General features: G+C 32.9%; 1 pseudogene; it reads right to left on the reverse strand.

Moving 5' to 3' along the window:
* Positions 1 to 8,349: 8,349 nt before the first annotated feature.
* Positions 8,350 to 10,858, reverse strand: LOC111398597 (annotated as a pseudogene).
* Between the last annotated feature and the right edge of the window lie 2,917 nt (positions 10,859 to 13,775).

Raw genomic sequence — 13,775 nt, forward strand, 5'->3', positions numbered from 1 at the left:
GGAACCGGGGGACGAGGGTATAGTTTTTCTGGTATGGCCCTGGCTTTCTAGTGTTGTGTACTTTTGAGAATTTTTAGGTATCTTTGTGGCCATTTTCAAGTGAAACCCTTTTTTATTTGCTTTGTTTAAAGGTTGAACCTCAATTTTGAGGGTTCTCACCCCGTTTCTAGAACTTTGTGAAGGAGGTAAATCGCGGAATGTGTCATAACAGGTTAGGGAACAAGAGTTGTCTGTACACTGCGTTTACAAGGAGTCCAATTTCATGTCTCAATAATCGAACTCTTACACTGCGGCTGCCAGTAAGGCGTGAGATAACCTCACTATTGTCCTTTGCACCACTGGACTATGCCCCGAGAGCTGTTTTGTTTAAATCTGTGCATGGGTGTCTGCCTGTTTCTTTTAGGAAAATTTTATGTCCTTGATCTATAGAATTCATTACAACTCCACCCTCAATTTATAGACTTTACCATGACTTATTATCTAATTTTAAGGATCCAACTGGATGCCCCTATCTGATCATATTGTCCTTTTACTTACCTTAAGAAAAAAGAGGTGTGAAAGTGTGATAGTATAAAAAAAGTATATGATACAGCTAATGGTGGAAGCAAACTTCTTGATTATCAATGCGAATGAAGTGTTGTACTTAGACTCTTCGTAAAATCACATCGTTTTACGGGATGAGCTGATATATTAGTAGGGCTTCTCTTTCGATTCACATAATTTGATTTGCGAATGATAGCTTGTGTATCTTAGTAGAAAGAAGTCGCTAGAGTCTAGTACAAGAATTTTGTGGCGCTTCAAGTCTAGATGTAAATATTAATTATGGAATTTATCAAGTGAAGAACAATGGAGTAACAAAAGATTTAAGATAATTGTAATAAAAAAGTAGTATGAGGGTGGAGTTACAACAAGGTGTACAGGTTGGTAACCAGTGGTGTAAATTTTGGAAAAGAAAACCATTTTTAAAGGGGTAAAAATCGTATGTAGGGCCTTAAGTTCAGGCCAATTTAATTTTAAGATAACAAGTTTAGATTTTCAAAATTATTAAATTCTATTAATTAAATATAAAATTATGTATAAAATAATACCAATCTCTGTCCCGTCCGGCCCATAGTCATCAGCATCTGCTCGTCGCCATCCCTTTTACAGTTGCCGGCAACCACTCTCATAGTCATCAACATCCAAGTAACTTTGTCGGAGGAAGGATAAAATCTATAGAAATTGTCGACGATTGAGCACCTTCTTTAATAGCAAACTAATCGTGCTCAATAATGACTAAGCATTGCCAACTCAAATAAGAGATAGGAAGAAACATAACGATTTTTAAAGAACATTGATTGAACATTGCTGGCAATTGACTATCTTCTTCAGCGACGATTGAGCAATGCTAGTGTAATTTAAATCTATTTTTAAAATTGAAAATTGAAAAAGTCCCTGATATAATTTATAAAGTACTCACCGGATCAAATAACTTCAATTCTCATTTTCAAAATTTGGTTAATTTAATTTGTGACCAATTTGGAGAAATCAATGACATGTGATTAGATCTCTTGAGTTTACTTTGATCTGTTGCACGTGATAACCTATGACCAATTCTCTTGGATCTTGGACCTGTAGATATTGATCTGTTACCTATGAATGGTAACATGTGAACACCTGTAACATATACAATATGACATGTGATCTGTGAACTATAACATGCTACCAACTAATATTGACCTATGAACTATAACCTATGCTCTGTGAACATATGACTTATGTAATATAACCTATGACCAATTAATATTGACATGTAAACTATAACATGTGAACACTCGTGATTTACACAATTTGACCTGTGAACTATAACTTGTGACCAATTAATATTGACCTATGTATATAAATCAGTGATAAATTCCGTTTGATATGTGCTTGTGAACATTGATACGTGACTTGTAACATGTAACATGTTATTAGTTCACATGTCGCAGACTCGCACGTCATTGTGCACAACTCACAAGTAATTGCATCAATATCACAAATTATTTATTTTTTTGGTTACAAATTATTTATTGGTCATAGATTAACCCAATTTATTGGTCACAAATTGTGTTTATACAACCCTAACCCAATCCAAACCCAACAACACAACCACCACTTGATGAATTTTAAAAAATTATAAATCCTAATGACTTTAGTGGATTTGAGTAAATTTTCACAAATTCCATAAAAATCTCATCAAGTATGGTGAAATTTTAAAAGATTTGGTTATATATATTTTTAAGTTTAACATCAATAAAAATATTTTAAAATCCTTTTATTCATAAATTTTTTATAAATCCACTAATTATTCATGATACCTAAATTTTATAGGATTTCATTGAATTTCATTAAAATCTCGATTGGGAACATCTAAATTTCAATGGATTTTATTAAAATTTATTAAAATATTAATTGAAAACGCCTAAATTTAGAAGGATTTTTAAAATTCATCTCAATTTCAATTAAGGACATCTCAATCTAGAACCACTGTCATCATTGCCAACACCATCCCAACACATTGTATCAAAAAACCACCCACAACAAATAAGATATCCAAACAAAACAAATAACAAAAACAAAATAAGAAAACACAAACACCGAACAACTACAATAACTAGAGACTCACCATTATTATGACATCCACATCCACATCAAATCTAAAACCAACATCACCACCTCTACATCAAATTCAAACACATCACCACCAACACACCATCACTGCCTTTTCCCCACTAAATCAACCAATATCAACAACCATAGGCTGAGATTCGCCAACATAGGCAGAGTTAAAATGGAGAAAGAAATAAAAAAACAAATGCAATTGGGGACCGATGGTTGTTTAAGGTGGGAAGAATGGTGACTGGTGGAAGTTTTACTTCTGACCAACGAATGAGGACTTTGTGCAATCAAAAGATGAAGCCAATGGTGGATAGATCCTATAGATGGCAATCTTGGAACAATTGCTATAGGGTGTGGACTTGAAGCAGAGATAATGTGGGTTGGAAACTTGGTGATGGTTTGGTGATTCAATGGGATATCAATGAAATTGATAGGTCATTGAAGTAAAATGCAGCAATGTTTAACGGAGAGGGAGTGGTGGGTGGCGACAGACGATGGGTGAAGGTGGAGAGGGTACGTTTTCAGTGGAAATAGTGGTGGTGACGAATAGAGGGTAAAGATGGAGAGAGCTTGGATTGTGGATATGTGGGTTCAATTGGTGGAGAAATCGATTAAACGATAGGTAGGATGGAGTAAGGTAGGTTGGGGGTATATTATATACTTGATTTTTGAATGAATAAAGATAATTTCTGATTTTTGAATTGGAAACTCAAAAAACAGGGTTTCATGTAATTTCCTCTTTTTATAACATATAGAAGACCAATTGCTCGATTTGTAGAGACATTTTCAAGAAAGCTAAAACGTGAAGAAAAAATTGAGAAATACATTAATGGAGCAAATGAACATGCTTTCTAAAAAAAATTGAGAAACGCATTAATGGAACATATGAACATGCTTTTAATACTATATTCTACTCTATTATCGACATATTACGTTTCGAAGAAATTCAGAAACATCAACGTTAAATACACTTGAGTTGATTCACTCAATCACGTTGAACACAATATAGAAAATGAAGGATTGAAATGAAAGATACTTAATAGTTAAAGAAAGGAAGAGACAAAAAATAAAAAAAAATAAAAAAAAAATCTTTTTTTAAAGATATGTTTATTCAACGATTACCTTTCATTAATGATTTAGCAGATTCTTAATCAGATCTGATACTCCAGAAGTCGTTCAGTTTTTGGCAGATCTTAATATGAAGAATAAAGCTCGTTTGCCCAAATTAATTTGTTTTGTTTTTTTTTTTTTTCTTTTGGATATCCAGGTGTCCCAACTTATACTAGATTAAATCCTGAACCCCCAAGACCCTTGCCCCTAGAACCTTGGAGAGGGTAAATCGTGGGTTATGCCTCAACTGGATCACAGGTTCCCCCCACCGCCTGTACACTCATGCACACAAAAGATCCTCCTCCAAAGTGATTGCTCCATACCAAATAAATCTGACCGCAGGTTCCCACCAGGATTCGAACCTCCACCATGCCGCTGGAAGCAAAACAAATGTTGATTGATTCACCAGTTAAGCTGTGTCCCGGGAGACTCGTTTGCGCAAATTTTTTAACACCTTTGGTTGATCAACCCTCACATTGTGCGTGGATCCCGAGTGAATTAAAAGAAGAAAAATGCTATTTGTACATCAATTTTCACATTCTCTCACAAAGGTGAGATCCACGATAAAAAGACTTGCATGTGCGTGTGCTGTGAAAAAAGGTGTACTTGTAGAATGGTTGTGAAAAAAATGTCAATCCCCTCATGTGTTTGTGTTCAGTCAACCGAGGTGTCATCCTCATGTTCGCACAGCAAAACTCTAATATGAATTGTAATAGTTTTTAAAAGATCCATTGACTTCACTTATACTAAGCCCTTGTTTGAGCCACATTATATTTCTAATAATGCATTTTTGAATAGTGTATTGATGGAAAATGTGTGGTTAAAAAGTAAAAAAAAGTTTTGGATTTACGTCTAATATTATTTTATTGAATAATATGTAGTTGAAATGATGTCAAATAACTATTTAAAAATGTATTTTTTTTTAAAATGTGGTCCAAACGTAGCCTTAGCATATGTTTGACGTAGATTAAAATCAAACTTTTAGTAAATTAATTTAATAATTGATTTTAACTTAAAATTTTAATCAATTTTTTTATCTACAACAAAAATGGACTTAGAATAAACATGATTTTAACCTTTACATTTTATCAATTACTATTTATGTATCTAATTCACGTAATCAAGATCATAAGCATGTGCAAAAGCTCTCTTCTATTGGCATCGGCCAATAAGTAGACTCGTTTGAAACTTCTCCATGTTGTTTCCACATTTTATAGAAAAGTTTTTCGAGAAAGTTACTTTTGGTTCACTTCCATTAAGATTTCTTATTGGATGAAATCAAATTAAGGAACATTTCCTTTTCAAGTGTAATTACATTTAGTGCGAGGTTGGTATATTGGCAGTGCTGCCATTGAAGAATTAAATTCAAAGCCAAGAAAACAAACCAAGAAAATCGAAGAATTTTCGAGAGTAGTTGAATTACGGATACCCTTGTAATGAGTTTGAAGGTGACATCAAAATTATCGTTAGCTCTTCCAACGACATTTTTTTTTTATTAATATTATCTATATATATAAAAAAATAATAATAATAACAAAGAATTCATGTAGTCGATTAAAATACAACGATGTGTGATACTAACATTTAGTCCCTATTTGTCTACCATTATTTGGAAACTTTCCTTTTCTCTCAAATTCACTTTCAATCATACATTTTCATAATAAAATATTTTACACGTAAATCTAGTTTTTTTTTTCACTTTATACTGTCTTTAAAAATATATTATTTCAAAACTCTTTTTCACCGAATAATAATAATAATAATAATAATAATAATAATAATAATAATAATAATAATAAGAGAAAGATGGGCATAATTGAAAGGTAGCTAACTCACCGCTGGGATATTATTGACAACCCCACTCACCCTACAGTACCCCCCCCCCACGCCCTCCGGCCGCCCCAACATGGCTTTAATTACAGCAATATAATATTAAAATTTTAATGTAATTCTGCTAAAAATGGCAGTGCAGTATACAGTACTTTTGTTTGTGTTGAGGTTTTCGATGAAATATCGGCCCAATAATTTTATTCGATTTTATAGAGTGGAGAGTTGAAGAAGAACTTACAGTTTCTCCTTTACAAAAAACTAACAAAAAATTAGAACTTTTGGAGTGAAATCATTGCTTTGCTTTCAATTTTTGTAGTTAGAAGAATCTGCAGCTTTCTACTTTTTTGAGGTTGACAAGAGATATTTGTTTGAAATAATTTCGTTGGGATTTGTTACAGTAACAGGAGGTTGACCGCCCTCCTGATCGAACCCTACAAACAGGGGGAGGGGGAGGTCTCTTTTTGCGGGCCCCACCCCCATCTGTGGGGCTTCTATCAGGGAGGCGGTCAATCTTCCTGTTACAGAAGCTTTATTCAATTTCGTTTGTCAGAATTTTTTTTTCACCTTAGTTGACAACTTTTTATATGTGCGCGAGTCCTTCATGAATAGAAAAGTAAAAAAGAAGTGAGCCCTTCATTGTGAATATAGGTCAGGTTGCATATCTATCATTTTCTGACAACATAGCATGGCTGTATTTGTTTAGTGTAATGCTATTTTGTACCATATCACACTTTGGAACCTTAATTGTTGCATTTGAATGTCTTCCAACACTTTAATAGATAATTTATGCAAAATGTCTGTTACGATCATTGTTCTTTCGTCCTCAATCAATTTTTTGGACGAAGGGATTTTCAATCTTCAGAAAATAGGTAGCATTTGTTCAAATAGATGGATTCCGTCCAATTCATGTTAGTCAAAATAGTTGACAAATCCACATTTTTATCTTCTTTTCATAATTCTATTCTTTATATATGTGTAGTATTTTTTTTTTATTCTACATTTTACGTAAAAATAAGGAATCTCATTTTTGCCCTTTTTAATATTCGAACATACAAGTCAACTAGGTTGACTAACGAAAAATTGGATAGAATCCATCCATTTGAATGAATATCGCATATTTTCTAAAGGTTAGGACTCCATATATAAACATTGGTTGGGAATGAAAATGCATATGACTCTAAAGATTGGGGATGCTTGCATAATTTCCTCATTTTTGATTTGTTGGAACAAATAATTATAATTTAACTTTGCTGCAGTTCAGTCCAACTTGTAAGTTCCTTAAATTGTAGGTACTGTGTACTAGAAGTTGTAAAATGAGAATTAAAAATTCTTAAGCCTTGCTATTTCTACAAAAATATGAAACAATTACATTTTCGTCTATTTCTTATAAAAAAATAGCATAAATGAAATCAAAACTTAGAGAATGACAATGTTGAAATTACGACTTTTAAGTTCCAATTGAAAATTTTAAGAATTTTGAAATATTATATTAGTACCAGAAATTCAGAGCATTTCCAATAGGGGCGGAGGCCCATATGGTCCAATGTGAACTTTGGGCACCATATTTGGAATGCAATGGTGGGATGGATAATATTTGTCAACTTTTTGGATTTTTCAGGTAACTCAAAATAAATGACTTTTGGGGTTTTTGAATGATTTAATTTCTATGATGATTTCGTGGATCTAAAGGGTATTTTCAAAGTCTGGGATTTAATGCTTTTGTTATTGAGTGATTAATTGTGGAATAGAGAAAGATTTTTATTTTTTGGTTTTATTGATTTTAGGAAATTAATTATGGATTATGTGATTGGCGGAAAGTTTAAGTTAAGGAGAAAAATTGGCGGTGGATCTTTGGATAGCTTTATTTGGGTAATTTGATTCATTTTTTATCTCTCAAAATGTAAATTTTGCTGTTACATATTCATAGACAGCTTCATCTTCTTTTCTCGTTATTGAAAAATAGACTAGTTCGCCAGTCTCAATCACTCATCTATGCATGAATAAGTGAAAGACAATACATCCTTCCATAGAAATTTAATTTTTTTGAATGTAATACATTTTTGAAAATTGATAATGAAGTTATTATATAACGATATAAAAGTATAAAAATTCGCAAGGAATATATGTAACTTATGAACTACGTTATTTATAGTATTTTTGTGATATGGTTTTATATTTTTTTATCATTAAAATCCATGACCAAAAACTTAAAGTTTGGCGTCAAGAAATTGCGCCCGCACTGAAGGAATTTCGTGGCTCCGCCCTTGATCTCCAACAAATATAAATTACAAATAACATTCCAAGGAATTTTTGTAAGACCTATTCAAGTATTAACTGTATATCCATAGTGTTTGTAAGTAGGCTGAGGGCAGGGTTCGATCTTTTCTTAATTAACTAAACTAATGAAAGCATCCGTACTAGTGGTTTCAAAATGGGCGGGTGGCCAAAGCCTGTGACAATCCATTCAAGTAAAAATCGAATCAAAATCAGTCCATCTCCTCAATTTTAGGTCGATTCATGAGTTGTCCTGTGAAAATAACAGGCAATATTGGACTTGATTGTCCAACCCAATGATCCACGAGAACTAGTCCACCCATTTTGACACCTCAAATCGATATCTCTCGCTAGAGGTATAAAATCGAACCCTCAAGCAAAGTACATCAAAAGGGCAAGTCGTTTGTAAATAAATATCGAAAAATGCATGCATCAGTCCAATCATCTTTACACCACTAGTCATAAATTCTTGAATAAAACATGAACTCTCCAATCTTCTAGTTAAACACCATTCCACATGGCTATATATTGGAACAAAGAACCAATTTTCGGGTTACTAGTCGTATACATTAATTAAGCAGCCCGACTTATATGCTCCTCTTTCCTTGCTTTATTAGTGCAGATGAAGCGACATCGACTATCTAAATCGATAATAACAGCCGCCTCTCAAAGCGGACTTTTTTTTTTTTTCAATTGACAACGTTTCTTTGTGGTTGAAATTTACTTTTTCAAGCGTTTGTTACATACGTCATCCAAACAATGCTGTTATTTTATGCAGGTAGATCTTGAACTTCAATTTCTGATGCTTCTTTCTTCTTAGCCTTCTCTATTTCAAGTAAGTAAATTCTCTCCGCTTCAGGAATTGCAGACACAATAGTCCCTAACTTGAAATTCAGTTCTTCAATCTTTTCCATAAGTCTGTCATTTGTGAACATGCCAATGAGGATATTTTGGATTGTACCCCAACTTTCAATTAAAGGTAAAGCTATAATTACTGCTGAACCCACTGTACCCCATGCAATTGCTATTACTGCCCAGAATGTGAAGTATCCCAAATTAAATTGTCCTGCATTGTTATCACAGAAGCAAAAACTATAACAAAATCATAAATTCTTTAAACTTGAAAGCAGATTGTGGGATAGATCATATGTTGAGTTACCTGCCGGAAGAGTCAAAAGAGGCCACAATATAACAATAACAATAGTAAAACCAACACCCCATTTGACAATCCATGCCTTTGCTCTAATCAGCTTTTCTTCTCTGAACTCGTCAGCTGGTAATTCGATATTTTCCTTCTCTACCACGGTTATCTGTTTAGTTGTTTCCCAGTCGTAATTTTGAGGCGACAAAAAGCTGCATACTGCATGAACAGCTCCTCCGGTGAGTATAGAAACTAGGTTTCCAGCAAGCATTGGTGCATTTCTTCCAGTTGTATCAAGATTTACCCTCCCATACTCAACTTTTGTAACAGTCAACCATGTGATGATTCCAAGAAAACAACCGCTTCACTCCAGTGAGTGCATTCACCACAGCAGATCCACCAAGAAGAAGCATAGCCGTTACAATAATATTTGTCATGAAGCAGACAGTAAGAAAGACGATATGAGCTGCAGTTCCCCATCTGATGAAAAAGAGATGCTATAAATTTTAATTTAAGAGGAAACACAAGAATAATAGAATTTTCCTTAGATTCTAACACACCTTGCTTTCACAATTTCACAAACAGTATGAGCATGAGGAGCCTTTCTTTTCATCTCGATCGCCATTACACCAAACAAGAGTAACTGCTCATCAAAATTTTGTAAAACTGATCACTATTATTTAAGATTAGATGGGCAAATTTTGATAGGAAAACTAATCTTAGACATGCCTGGATTGTAGCCCCACTTGCATACCAGAAAGGACCACTGATTCCATATTCCCATGCAACATTTGAACTTTGTAAAATTGTGGCAGCCCAGGTCCACTGCAAAACTCAAATGATTGAAACTGTAAGTAAAATAAAATTTTAAACATTTTCAGTCTAGGTTGAAAGCAATATGAAAATAGTACCTGAGACACAATCACACTAGCAATGAGTCCCGTTTTAACATTTCTGCCTGCTGTATTAAACCATTCTGAAGTGTGGAGGGAACCAACGTATCTCTTTTCCAGCCATACCTAGACATGTTTAGAGCATAAACTGTGAATTACTGGAGATTCCATCGGCAATAAATGGTAAAATTTAGGAGTTCAGGCTCTAGAGGTTAGTTCCATGCCAAGTAGATCAGGTTCAAAATCCAGTCCATGTCCTCAAAAGTAGTGTGGGAGAATGGGAAAAGACATTTTGCTGACGACATACTCGACTCCATTCAATGAACCCCGATATAAAAGCTTAAACAGAGGATCAAATTTGTCTTTAACACATCCCTTTATGAGCAAGTCCTCGAGTTTCACCACAATTTTATAAAAAGGCTAGTATTGTTCAACCACTTAAATTGGTAGAAATTGGAAAAATCTTTTTTGTAAACTTCGTGGTTCTATAAGAGACAATTTTACTCAATAAACAAGGGATTCCACTTCTCCTGAGTATCTTCTCAGTAGAATATTACATTTGAAACTCTATGATTAATTAGTTCAGTCATGCAATAAGTTAATTTAACTAGACCCCAAATTTTAAAACTTTAGTTTAGATATGGATAGGGTAAAAATACCAGGAAAGAGGTAAAAACTGCAAAGAATGCTCCAAATCCAAGAATCACAGAATACCCAACTCCTTGATTGAGCACTGGTTGCCCTCCAAAGAAACTGCTTTGCCTCACACAATTGCTTCCACCTGCAGTTGCGTCATAATATTTTGCTGAAAATTCGAATGGTGGGCAGTGTGTGAGAGAAGAAGCCATGGATATTTGCTACAGTTTCTTTGCCCAGCCCAACTGTTTATATTAGTGTAACATCTAGTGAAGGAATAATACACTACTATGAATGGGAATTGAAAATATGCAGACGTTTCAAAATGATTGATTGATACTGTAGGTATCTCTTGGATGGCAGTGAATGTTTTATCAGTCACTCTCATTTTGAATTTTCTATTCAGCAGGCAAAACATTTTTGATTGAATAAATTCTACCCAGTTTTAATGATCCAATTTGAACTAATAAAACAGAATTTTTACTTTATTACTATTATTTAGATAACATTTTTAGGGCATTGGCTGGAACTAAAACAGTGTGATGGCTTCTTCTTTTTTTTATTTGATGACCGAAAAATCTACAGTCGCTACCTTCGAGTGGTAAACTCTCAAAATGATGCAATATCCTACAAACGTGATGGCTTGTTTGCTTTTACTTTACCTTAATCACAAGAATTCCTGCCTTAGTCAATTGCGGGGGGACCCTGCAGTAGGTTTTTTCATATTTGAATGTGTACAAAAGATATAGCTGTAGTACTATATTGACTTTAGTATATTCCAAGTCAATGGTTTCCGCGATTCATCTATTTAATAATTTAGCACAATTATTGAGGCATAAGATTTTTTCTTTATTAAAAAATAAAAAAATCCCTTCAAGTATTTTTTTTTTTTTTTTAAATAATGAGGATTAAACAAGGGCTAAATGACAAAGTTTAACAAAAATAAATAAATAAATTGTGGTGAGTGAGAGGCCAGAGGCTGCTTGACATGTTGAGAATCAATTGAAAATTTTAACAATTTTGCTACATTGCTCGAGGATTTCTAACACTTTCCATGACAAAATGCCACATAGTATCATATTATTGGACTGTTTTAAAAACAATCAACACTGTCATACAGTCATTTTTTGCCACAACTTTATCTGTCAACCAAAGTGTTAAATTCTTCTGGCAAAACAACATAATTCAAATTTTAAATGCAAAATTACATCATTTATAATATCAATGGTAAGAAGGGTGTGCAATTACAAGAAGTTGACATAACATAGAGACATGTTGTGAGAATTCGTATGGGTAGCATGATTTTATGTATTAAATTTAAAGAAGAGGGAGGTTAAATCGAACTTTCAAGTAGATATGACTTATCTTTACATAGTCTTTATATCTATATATCTTTTTTCTTTTCTTTTCTTTTTATATATAAAGAGCGGTGAAAGAACAGAAGAAGTGGGCAGAGTCATTTCCTCGCTGTATATAGCATTTGAATTAAATCATGGAACTTTGTCTATATGTTCCTGGGTCGAGATTGCTTTTATTAAACTTGTATTATATTTGCAAATTTAAGGGATTTCTACATAATTTAGTGTAAATATTGTAAGTAAAACTCAAACTTCAAAGTATTTGGAGGAAAATGAGGATCTTGAACTAGAGTTGGTTCAGCACAACTGAAAAATAATCGAATTGCACACAATTGATAAGAAGCATTAAAAGAGCAGTTGTAGGAAAGTTGCAAATTTTGGGAGTGAAATTTAACTCATCAAAAGTTTGATGAGTAATTTGTACACTTTTCAAAACTTGAGGAGGACCAGTTTCGAATGGCTATAGAGATTCAGTGACCAATATTGAAACATTCACAAGTTGTGGTATATTGAAGAATTGAAGCAAAAAAAATGAGATCAAAATTGGACGAAAAACTTGTAGTAGGGACCAAAATGCAAAAAGTTGTTAGTTACAGGGATGATCGCGATTTGATGACATTGTCCCAAAATTTATTGTTTGTCGTTGTTAGAGTGTGTTTGATTGTTAATATTTTTCATGGAAAATATCATTTTTCCATTCAAATTCTTACTTTTGTACTGTCTGATAGATATTTTTTCCATAGAAACTATTTTTCCTCTTTTGATCACGTGACCATAATTTGCTTGAAAATAAGAAAAATATTTTCTTTAGGGAGAAAAGGTTTTTATTTTCCAGATAATTCACTCTTTCTTTTTCTCTCATCTACTTCATCTCTCTCCTATCTCTCTACCAATAAAAAAATGAAAAAGTATAACATTTTCTATGTAGAATATAAAATCAATCAAACACATTTAATTGACAAATTTCATTCAAATAATTTCAAGGCAATTGAATTACCTAAATTAATTTCTTTTCTTGTAAATTCCGTGCTGACAATCAATCACTTAGACTAAAGTTCACTTGCAACATTTAAATTTTTTTAAGAAAAAATATTGTCGCGAGTTTTTGAGGCAAGTCCACTAGTAATAATGACATCTTTTATGATGGAGCATAGGAACAAATCTAGATTTCATCGTTCTATAAAAGAAAGCGAATTTTTTGTGCAATATCTTTATCCCCCCTTCCTTTAAACTCGGTGATATACCCTAAATCATTCTTACATTTTGCTTTCTCAAGATGCGTAACTAAATTTATAGCTTGAAAGATCGTTGCAACCTTTATCTAGAACTCTAGGGTTTCGATTATGAAGTTTAGATCTTCAATTGATGTTTGTGTATTATTTTTACTTTTATTATTCATGTATCGAAAGATGAGTTATTTATTTTGTTCATGTAGTAATAATTGAAATTTGAGCAGAAGATAGAGATGCACTTGCACTAGTCCTTAATTGAATTCTTAAGTGATGGAATATTATTAATTAAAGCTTACACCGAATCAAATAGAGGTACAATGAGTTAACTTAGCCCTTGTTTGATCTTCATTATTTTCAAAATACATTTCTCTCTTCTTTTCAACCATACATTTTTCAATAAAATAATATTACACGTTAATTCAAAACTTTTACTTATTTTATAACCACACATTCTCTATTAATCTACTATTCCAAAATGTATTCTCAAAAGAAATGTGTCTTAAACAATTTTTGAAAAGTTAATTTTCTTTGACTAGTTTTACAAAATTCCGATGAACATTGCATTTGAAGCCAAATGCATGCTTATATATAGGAGTAAAGTATGGTGTAATTGCATTACAAGACTACACACCAACATCTACTTTATGTAATTACAATTGAT

This window comes from Olea europaea, chromosome 8 (assembly GCF_002742605.1).
Source record: "Olea europaea var. sylvestris chromosome 8, O_europaea_v1, whole genome shotgun sequence".
Classification (NCBI taxonomy): domain Eukaryota; kingdom Viridiplantae; phylum Streptophyta; class Magnoliopsida; order Lamiales; family Oleaceae; genus Olea; species Olea europaea.